This window comes from Myotis lucifugus, unplaced genomic scaffold, assembly GCF_000147115.1.
Source record: "Myotis lucifugus unplaced genomic scaffold, Myoluc2.0 scaffold_73, whole genome shotgun sequence".
NCBI classification, from domain to species: domain Eukaryota; kingdom Metazoa; phylum Chordata; class Mammalia; order Chiroptera; family Vespertilionidae; genus Myotis; species Myotis lucifugus.
In genome coordinates this window covers 4,613,483-4,624,272 of record NW_005871121.1, presented here as the reverse complement: position 1 = coordinate 4,624,272, position 10,790 = coordinate 4,613,483, and the positions used below count along the sequence as shown (strand labels likewise).

Below are 10,790 nucleotides of genomic sequence, written 5' to 3'. Positions count from 1 at the left end.
GAGATAGAAATATCGATGAGAGAAAATCATTGATTGGCTGCCTCCTGCATGCCCCCTCCTGGGGATTGAGCCCATAACCTGGGCATGTGCTTTGACCGGGAATCGAACTGTGACCTCCTGGTTCATAGGTCAATGCTCAACCACTGAGCCACGCCAGCTGGGCTACAGATCTTTTTCTATCCTGACCTTTATCCAGCCATCACAGAAAAATCTAAACATGGGAGAGAAAGAGGAGCTTGCCCTGTTTTCTTGCTACCATTCTGATCACAAGTTTACTGGGAACAAAAGGTTTTCTTTACAAGAAAATACAGATAACAACATTAACTAAGTCATTGCCAACAGAAACTAAAATTCCCCATGCTGTCAATATTTCTGTCTCCCAGATGCCCTTCACGGCGGGCCTGTGGCCATGGCTCAGCTTCTCGGCTCTTCTCTGGCTCACCTCCATCTGCTCCAGGTGACTACAGCACCATTCCTTTCAAGCCCTCATCTGGGTGCTTGTTCCTCGGGTTACTAGAAACCCACCACTTACTCTCTGAGGCTAAACCAAGGGTCTTTCTTTGCTGTGATGCCATAGCCCTGTCCTATGCCTACTACACCTTTCCATTCTAAGCATTTGGGTGGGAAGGTGGAGGTGGGGGTCAGAGACTTGCCAGGCATCACTAATAACGTTTGGCAATAATTTTGATGTCTTTTCCCAACCAATTCACATACCACACCACTAGCACCACCATAAGGAAATACTTTTTTCCAATTCATATCACATTTTCAGCTGGCATGCCACAGCTAAACTTATAGATTACAACTTGTCTAATACATGACCTAATTCTACTTTTAACCAGCCCCTGGCCTAGTGACCAGGCCATCTCCCTCTACTCTTTCAGTAGAGAGAGTGGCTCCAAGGTACAGGCCAAAAGAATCCTTTATTACCATTCACCGTGGTTCATTGAGACAGCCTGAGGAGGGATGGCATTGACCTTCCTGATTACCTGCAAATTCTAAGCCCATTGAGAGTTAGAATAAACCTAATCTTGGGACGGTGCCTGACTCCATGAAGCATAGACAAGTCTTTCCCGCAGGGGAATCCATTCTGAAGGCAATGAGAAGCTACCGCTCATGTGACCTATTGTAGAGTCTCTTAAAACAAATTACATGAAGTTTCCGATAAAAATCCAATAATACTGTATCTAATTTTAATGGACAGTTCTAGATATTGAAAACTTTTAAATATTAAATAATCAATTGATTCAAACTCCAAAAAGCAGGTCTTTAATAACATTTCAATAATAGGAAAACCTAATAGACCATGAATATCTCATAATTAAGAAATATGTGATTTGGGAAAGTTGTACATATATGTTTCTGTGTGTGTGTGTGTGTGTGTGTGTGTGTGTGTGTGTGTGAGATCTCTTCAGTAGGAGAGACCATGGAGTTCATTATATGTTAATTGAAAAAAAATAAACAGTCCAGACAGTGTTGCTCAGTGGTTGAGCATCGACCTATGAACCAGGAGGTAGCGGTTTGATTCCTGGTCAAGGCACATACCCAGGTTGCAGGCTTGATCCCCAGTAGGGGGTGTGCAGGAGGCAGCCAATCAATGATTCTCTCTCATCACTGATGTTTCTCTCTCTCCCTCTCCCTTCCTCTCTGAAGTCAATAAAGATCTATTTAAAAAATAAACACAAAATCAGGGATAAGATGAAACTTGAAACTCAAAATATTAAATTCTTATTACCTTTCAGCTTTAAGTAACTTAAAATACAGTCATCACTCTTCTCTTGTAATTCCTAGAAAACAAGACGAAAGAGGAAATGTTTAAATGTGCACTTAAACTTGAACTGTTGTAAATACATGTTTTCTTTAAAACTGAAGGGAAAAGGAAAGCCAAACAAATAAATTAAAAAAAAACTGTGATAGTAATTTTCAAGGTATCAAAGACAAATGCTGGAACATCTTATTTATAAATTTATGACAGATCTTAGTGGGGAGGGGCTTGGGGGAATTGGAAGAGATTAACCAAAGAACTTATACACATGTGTGCATGGACACAGACAATAGTGTGATGAAGGCCTGGGGTGAGGCAGGGGATGGGTGAATGGGGCAAAGGGGGGGGAATGGGGGACATCTGTAATACTGTCAACAATAATATATACATATATATTAAAGCTGAGGTCACTGAAGGTCAGCATCCCTCTGTGTCCAGGTAGAGCTACCTCTATACATACTAAAAGTTTAGAGAATGCTGCTCTGCGGTTGCTGAATGAAGGTGTACCCAAAGACCTACATGATTCAAAGGTATTTTGAGTTTATTTTAATTTACTTGTTACACTAATAAAAATAGTTATCAAATGTCAAAATAAATAAATGAAACAAGTACTTGCTCTCCTGAACATAATGACAGCTTTACTTCTGCGTCCTATTAGATAAGTCATGGTGCCTGATAGAAACTCTCCCTCTGCTAGATCTAATTGGTAATAATTAAATTTCACCAGTAGGCCTGTTCCATATTATTTTTAAATGTATCATCCCAACTTAACCACAGGTAACGGATGCTGTTCTCTGTAAAGGACTCTCAAGGGTAAGGTAGTGACTTTCAATTACAGACAGCGTGAAACTTCCATTGTCTGCCCTTCTGTATTCAGCGCCCCCAGTCCTTGGGTTTCAGCCAGCTAACAAAAGACAATCTATCGCCATCTTTCTTATTAGATTAGACTGTTGACAGTATGATAATCCGCATGTGAGAGAAAGGCTGATAAGATGAGTGAGCAGAATTCTCTTTCTGCACAGCAAGCCCATGAAGAACATCATTTAGATTCTGGCAAAAGACACTGCCCTAAGAGCACCCTTGGTGGTAGTTCTGTGTCTGCCCTGTACAGGTTGTGTCTTCAAAACATCCGTTTGATTGGCTTGTGCTTGCCCCCACCCCGTGTTGTCCCCTTCTTGGAGGCAGGATATCCAGTGTGTGTTTCTCTGAGGTCCCGAGGGAACCGGTGATCTTCTCTGAACAGTAGGTAATCAATAAGGACTTGTTAGGCTAATTTGCTTGCCACTTCTGTTTGCCAACAGTTCACAGCGACTCCACATCGCTTGATATTGTGCCTTAGTGAAGCCCCTATGAGGCCTTATAACAGTGTCACACAATGGAAAAGGCAGGGAACAGGAGATCCTAATACCTGGATTTTGGTCCCAATGTGCTGCTAACTTACTTGTTATGGGGCATGCCAAGAAAAACAAAAATCCTCGTTGGGCCTTTAGACTCCTTGACTCCCTTCCACAGAGAATCCTTAATGTCACCTTCTAGTGAGATCTCCCTAACTATCTAAGTTAAAATTACAACCATGACCAGCTTCAATCCAGAAGACCTCTCCCCTATTCTTGCTTTATTTTTTCTTCATACTACTTAACACCATCTCACACATTCACTCATTGACTGTCTCCCCTCACTAGAATGTAAGCTTCATGAGGGCAGAGACTTAGTCTCTTTTTCCCCCTTACCTGAGGACATGTTTTTTATGATTTTAGAGTAAGGAAGGAAGGGAAGGTGGGAGGGAGGGAAAAAAGAAGGAAGGGAAGGAGGGGGAGAGAATTGATGTAAGAGATAGATCAATCAATTGCCTCCAGTATGTGCCCCAATGGGGATCAAACCTGACACCTAGGCATGTGCCCCAATCGAACCTGCCACCTTTCTGTGTATGAGATGATGCTCCAATTAACTGAGCCACACTGGCCAGGATGACACTTTGTCTCTTTTAACAAAAGTATCTTTGATGAATGCAAGGGAGACTTTAAATTTTTTTATATTTTTGTTGATTTCAGAGAGGAAGGGGGGAGAGAGAGAGAGAGAGAGAGAAACATTGATGCGAGAGAATCATCAATCGGCTGCCTCCTGCATGCCCCCTACTGGGGATCAAGCCCACGACCCAGGCATGTGCCCTTCACCGGAATTGAACCTGGGACCCTTCAGTTCACAGGCCAGCTCTCTGTCTACTGAGCCAAACCAGCTAGGGCTGCATCGGAAATTTTAGATGCTCAATGAATACTGTTAATGAGAAATATATAACTGACATTCCACTCATGAGAAGAAAATCGAATTAATAGATTGAGACTGGACTAGGGTCCATTGCTTTAAGATTTGAGGACCCTTTTCCCAGAAAATAGGATACATATGTGACTAAGGAAGAGAACATATAACATTTGCAAATTTCTTATTACAAGTCCCTCTTTGTTCAGAAAGTATGCAAGCCTAGTCTTCCTATTTTTTCTGGAGAATAAGGAGAAACTTTTGCTCCGGTTTTCTATTTCATAGAAATTGTCAAGAGAAAATGAGTGATGACTAGATTCCAAGTCACATAAAGCATTTGCTGGCATGTGGAACTTCAGAGAAAATTAACAAGAGGGGGTGAGAATCTCTCCTCCGGGAGACAGCACTTCAATACAGCAGAGCCTCCGTTGGAAGGTTCAAGAGCCTCTGCTTGTAGTCCATCCCCAATCCCGAGAGCATAATGTCATCTGATGGCTCAGATCATTGAAGAAGCTCGCCTTCAGGCAAAGGACAGGAAGCAGCAATGAAACATCTCAGTACTACTGAGTATTCTATTTGACAGGGAATAAGTGGATTGAAAAGCTCCGTCGCATGTTCTGTCTCTCGGTGTCCTGCAATTTTCCATCTTATTGTCATTTTTTAAATGTGGAGAATAGCTTAGCCTTACAAACCCTGGCAACTACATGGTAATCATTCTTCCAAGTCTTCTCCAAAGGTCCTACGGCCAGTTACATGGGTAGCTGATCACTGGGGGCACAGAATGTAAATTTGATTTTTGTTGTTGTTGTTGCTGTTTTGCTTTGTCTTGTCTTATTGTAGGGTTCTTGGACAAATGGTCTGAGTTCAAATGGATATTCCGGGACATGAAGTGCTATTAGAGCCCAATTGTTAGAGTAGAAGCATATGGGAAGCAAGTAATAAGTCCTGTTCTGGGCTAGATTTGACTCATGGTAGGTCCACTGGATTTACGTGGTTCATGAACTCACCCAGTAGTTATTTCTCTCGTCCCTGAATGTATGTACAGAGTACTGGGCAGAATTAACATTAATTCTTTGACATGTGAGGTAAGAGCAGTTTCAGTGAACGCTTTGGGATCTCCTTTACTCTAACTGAGCTAGTTGATAAAAAGCATGAGACTTCCACTCCTAGTTATGATATAGAAAGTAACAACAGCCCAGCCGGAGTGATCTGTGGTTGAGTGTCGACCCACGAATCAGGAGGTCACAGTTCGATTCCCAGTCAGGGCACATGCCCGAGTTGTGGGCTCAATCCCCATTGGGGGGTGTGCAGGAGGCAGCCGATCGAAGATTCTCTCTCATCGTTGATGTTTCTATCTCTCTCTCTCTCCCTTTTCTCTCTGAAATCAATAAAAATATATTTTAAAAATATTATATACTTTTAAAAATTGCTATAATATGAAGATTCTTCCACACCCATTCATGGATTAAAAGACTAAAAATTGGCCCAGCCAGTGTGTCTCAATGGTTGGGCATCAACCCATGAACCAAGAGGTCACCAGTTCGATTCCCAGTCAGAGTACATGCCGAGGTTGTGGGCTCAATCCCCAATAAGGGACGTGCAGGAGGTAGCAGACCCATGGTTCTCTCTCATCCATTTTCTATCTCTTTATCTCTCTCTCTTGCTTTCTCTCTCAAATCAATTTTTTAAAAACTATATAGAAAAAGACTCAAAATTATACGTATTTCATGTCTCTCCAAATGCAATGCAATTCCAATCACATTTTATAGAAATTTACAAGCTGTTTCTAAAATTTATATGAGAATGCAAAGAACCTGGAATATCCAAACCAAAATTGAAAAAGAAGGATAAAATAAAATACTTACATTGTCTGACATAATGACTTTACAGCTACAATAATTAAGAGAATGTGAATGGCCTAAGCACAGATGAATAGGTCAATGGAACAGAATAGAGTCCAGAAATAAACCAACACACATATGATCAACTCAGTGGCAAAAGGAAAGTCTTTTTTAACAAATAATTCTAGAACTGGATAAACATATGGGAAAAAAATGGGTCTCTACCTCTATGCAATCATACAAAAAAATTAAATTAAGATGGACCATAGAACTAAACATAAAAGCAAGTTTCATAAAGCTTTTAGCAGAAAATACAGGTATGTGTATATTCATGATCTAGAGGGAGGAAAGGTTTCTTAAATCAAAACAAAAAGCATTAACCATAAAGGAAAAAAATGATAATTTAGATTTCATTAAAAATAATTTTCTGCTTATCAGAGGCACCTTTGAAAGTGAACAGTCAATCCACAGACTGGGAAAACAGTCACAGTATAACCTTAAGAAAGAAATCATAGCTCCAATATATTCTTAAAAATTACTACAAACCTACAATACAAAGAAAAACAACCCCATTTTTCGGAATGGGCAAAGACTTGACCAGACAATAAGAGAAGATATAGGTATAGCCAATATCACATGAAAATGTGCTCAAAATCATTAAGCATCAGGGAAAAGTAAATTAAAACCACAACAAGGTGTCATTTCACACCTCTTAGAGTGGTTAAAATCAAAACAGTAGTACCAAATGCCAGTAGTACAAAATATTGACAAGGATGTGGAGCAATTATAGCCTCATATACATATTGTCAGTGGGAATGAAAATTAGATAAGTAAAACATGTCCACATACACACACACACACACACACACACACACACACACACAAAAAAAACTTGTACATCAATGTTAAAAGCAGATTTACTGCCCAGCCAGTATGGCTCAGTGGTTGAGTGTCGACCCAGGAACCAAGAGGTCGCCATTCAATTCCTGGTCAGGGCATATGGCCAGGTATTGGGCTCAGTCCTCAGTGCGGGGCATGCAGGTGGCAGCTGATAGATTATATTCTCTCTTATCAATGTTTCTAGGTCTCTGTCCCTCTTCCTTCCTCTTTCTAAAAAATCAATAAAAACATATTTTTTTTTAAAAAGAAGCCCTCAGTGGTTAGAGCATCAGCCTGCAGACTGAAGGGTCACAGATTAGATTCCATCAAGGGCACATACCTCAGTTGCAGGCTCAATACCAGGCCCTGGTCAGGACGTGTGTGGGAGGCAACCCATCAATGTGTCTTTCTCACTTCTATGTTTCTCTCTTTCTGTCTCTTCCCTTCCCTTCCTCTCTCTTTCTGAAAATCAATGGGAAATATATGTCCTCAGGTGAGGATTAACAGGAAAAAAAAAAAAAGCAGCTTTACTTATAAAAGTCAAATCTTAGAGATAATTCAAGTATCAACAACAGGAGATTAGATAAACAAGTTATGATAAATCTAACTATTGGAATACTACTGAGTAGTAAAAGGAACAAGCAACTGGTACTAGGAGCAAAGTGGATGGATCTCAAAACATTATGGTGAGAGAAAAGCCAAAAGAAAAAATTTGTACAGTATGGTTCTGTTTATTTTTTAAAATATATTTTTATTGATTTTAGAGAGGAAGGAAGAGGGAAAGAGAGACAAAAACATCCCTGATGAGAGAAAATCATCCATTGGCTGCCTCCTGCATGCCCCCTACTAGGGATGGAGCCTGCAATCCGGGCCTGTGCCCTGACCTGGAATTGAACTGTGACCTTCTGGTTCATACGTCGACTCTCAACCATTGAGCCACTCCTGCTGGGCTGATTCTGTTTATATGAAACGCTAAAAAAGCCAAATATAATATATTCAGAAAGTAGATGAGTGTTTGCCTGGGGTCAGTTGAGGGGGCAGAATAAACTTGAAAAGGACACATGAAACCTTTGAGGGCATAGAAGTGTTCTATATCTTGACTATGGTAAGTTTTACCATTTATACAACTGTCAAAACTCAGTGAACTATACACTTAAGATCTGTGCAATTTATTATTAGTGAATTATGCTTCAATGAAAACCAACCAAACCAACCATTGATTAATTAAATATGTATTGTTCTTGGGCAGAGATTTGTAACACCCTTAAAAAACTAGATGTTGTCCTAGCCGGTTTAGCTCAGTGGATACAGCATTGGGCTGTGAACTGAAGGGTTCCGGGTTCGATTCTGGTCAAGGGCACATGCCCAGGTTGCTCGCTTGATCCCCGGTAGGGGGCGTGCAGGATGCAGCTGATCAATGATTCTCATCATTGATGTTTCTATCTCTCTCTCCCTCTCCCTCCCTCTCTGAAATCAGTTAAAATATTTTTTTAAAAAAACAACAAAAACTAGATGTTGGTCCTACCGTTGCGTGGCACGTCAGAGGACGCCTGCGCAAGTGCGCTTGGAAAGCCGGAAGGCCCGGGCCAGGGCGACTTGGGGGAGTCCTGCCGCTCTCTGGTCCCTGAGTTGGGCGCCCGAAGGCCGGGCTAGAGGGACTTGGGGAGTCCTGTCGCTCTCTGGTTCCAGGGTTGGGCGCGGGCTGGCAGATTTTAGTGGTTTGGTGTCACAATGCTGCGCGTGGTGAGCTGGAACATTAATGGGATCCGGAGCCCTCTGCAAGCGGAGGAGCCGAACAACTGTACCACCATGGCCATGGCGCCCGTTTTGGACAAGCTGGATGCTGACATCCTCTGTCTTCAGGAGACTAAAGTTACCAGGGATGCACTGACAGAGCCCCTGGCTATTGTTGAGGGCTACAACTCCTATTTCAGCTTCAGCCGCAACCGGAGTGGCTATTCCGGTGTAGCCACCTTCTGTAAGGACTGCGCCGCCCCAGTGGCTGCTGAAGAAGGCCTGAGTGGCCTCCTTGCCCCTCAGAATGGGGATGTGGGTTGCTATGGAAACATGGATGAGTTCAGCCAAGAGGAGCTTCGGGCTCTGGATAATGAGGGCCGGGCCCTCCTCACTCAGCACAAGATCCGCACCCGGGATGGTAAGGGGAAGATCTTGACCATAATCAACGTGTATTGCCCCCACGCTGACCCTGGGAGGCCTGAGCGGCTGACCTTTAAGATGCGCTTCTATCACTTGCTGCAGATCCGAGCAGAAGCCCTCCTGGCAGCTGGCAGCCATGTGATCATTCTAGGTGACTTGAATACAGCGCACCGCCCCATTGACCATTGGGATGCAGTCAGCCTGGAAGGCTTTGAAGAGGACCCAGGACGCAGGTGGATGGACGGCCTGCTCAGTAAGCTGGATTACCAGGGTGGGTCCCACGTAGGGGCTTTTATTGATACCTACCGCTGCTTCCATCCAAAGCAGGAGAGGGCCTTTACCTGCTGGTCAACAATCACTGGCACCCGCCGTCTGAACTATGGCTCCCGGATTGACTATGTGCTGGGAGACAGGACTCTGGTTATAGACACCTTCCAGGACTCCTTCCTGCTGCCTGAGGTGATGGGCTCTGACCATTGCCCCGTGGGTGCAGTCTTGAGCGTGTCTTCTGTGCCGGCAAAACAATGCCCTCCTCTTTGCACCCGCTTCCTCCCTGAGTTTTCAGGCACCCAGCTCAAGATCCTTCATTTCCTAGTCCATCCCAAACAAGAGCCTGTGTCCAAGCAGTCAGTGCTGCAGCTCAGCAATCAAACCCAGGGACAGATGCGCCAAAACAAAGCCCATGTGCGCGTGATCAGGCTTCGGCCAAGTCGGGCTGGCTCCAGCAAAGGCCAAAAAAAACTGATTAACTACTTCCGGCCATCCTCCAGCCGTCTCCAAGCTTCTACCAATTTGGAACTTCCTAACCTGCGTGCCCTTGTGACTCCAAAGATCCCAGAAGACGAGGTGATGGGCAAAGGGGTAGAGGGGCAGGCCAAGGATGAGAAGGAGCTACGGACCTCATTCTGGAAGTCTGTGCTGGGGGGTCCCTTGCCCATGCCGCTCTGTGGGGGCAATGGGGAGCCATGTGTGATGCGAACGGTGAAGAAGGCAGGACCCAACCAGGGCCGTCACTTCTACATGTGTTCCAGGCCCCGGGGGCCTTCCACTGACCCCTCTTCTTGCTGCAACTTCTTCCTCTGGAGCAGGCCCAGCTGAGCCCACCCAGGCAAGGGATATCTGGCCTGGTCAGCCCTGTACATGAACTGAGGCCAGCACCTTTCTAAGCTGTCACCTCCTCCCCCAAGGCCTCCTTCCCCACCCCCTCCTCCTCCTTCACCTTCCTCAGGGATCCTTCTGTTTCTTCTTTCTCTTCCTCCTCTAAGGCCTCTCTCCTCTCTCTTCCTGCCTTGCTCCTCATTGGTGAGCTACTTGTGCCTTAATTCTGCACCCCAGTCCTCCACCCCAATTTCCATCTTCCTGTAAGAAGTACACAGGAACCAGTTGCTCCAGGAACTTTTAAGACCCTTTCCTTCCTTGCTAGGAAATGTATCTGCCTCAATAAAGTCTGTGTCTTTGTTTAAAAAAACACAAAAAAAACTAGATGTTGCAGGAGTGGTGGTCTCTAGCACATTTCTATTGAGTCACCTGTGTGACCCCTACAATACTGATGAATCCCGAAGAATGGCAGTAGCTGCCTTCAAACCCAATCCAGTCATAGCCCCAATCGCAGATATGAAATATTTACTACAACAGATTAACTTATTTTCAGATGCATAATATGTAGCCAGTGGTCTGGCAAATGTATTCTTTCCATCGCTCTCAAGGAGGGCCAGACACAATTCACATCCATGCGAGGCAGACGACAGTATACATTCCCGGGCTTTCCCCAAGGCTGTGTTAACTCCCCTGGTCTCTGCCATGACATATTCCAAAGAGGCCTAGAACACATGGACATTCAGTGTGACCTGACATTGGCCCGCTATACCAACATATTATGGTAACTGGGCCAG

At 43.9% G+C, this 10,790-nt stretch overlaps 1 pseudogene; it reads left to right on the top strand.

Moving 5' to 3' along the window:
• The first annotated feature begins 8,472 nt into the window (after positions 1–8,472).
• LOC102427019 lies at positions 8,473–10,351 on the top strand (annotated as a pseudogene).
• Positions 10,352–10,790: the final 439 nt, after the last annotated feature.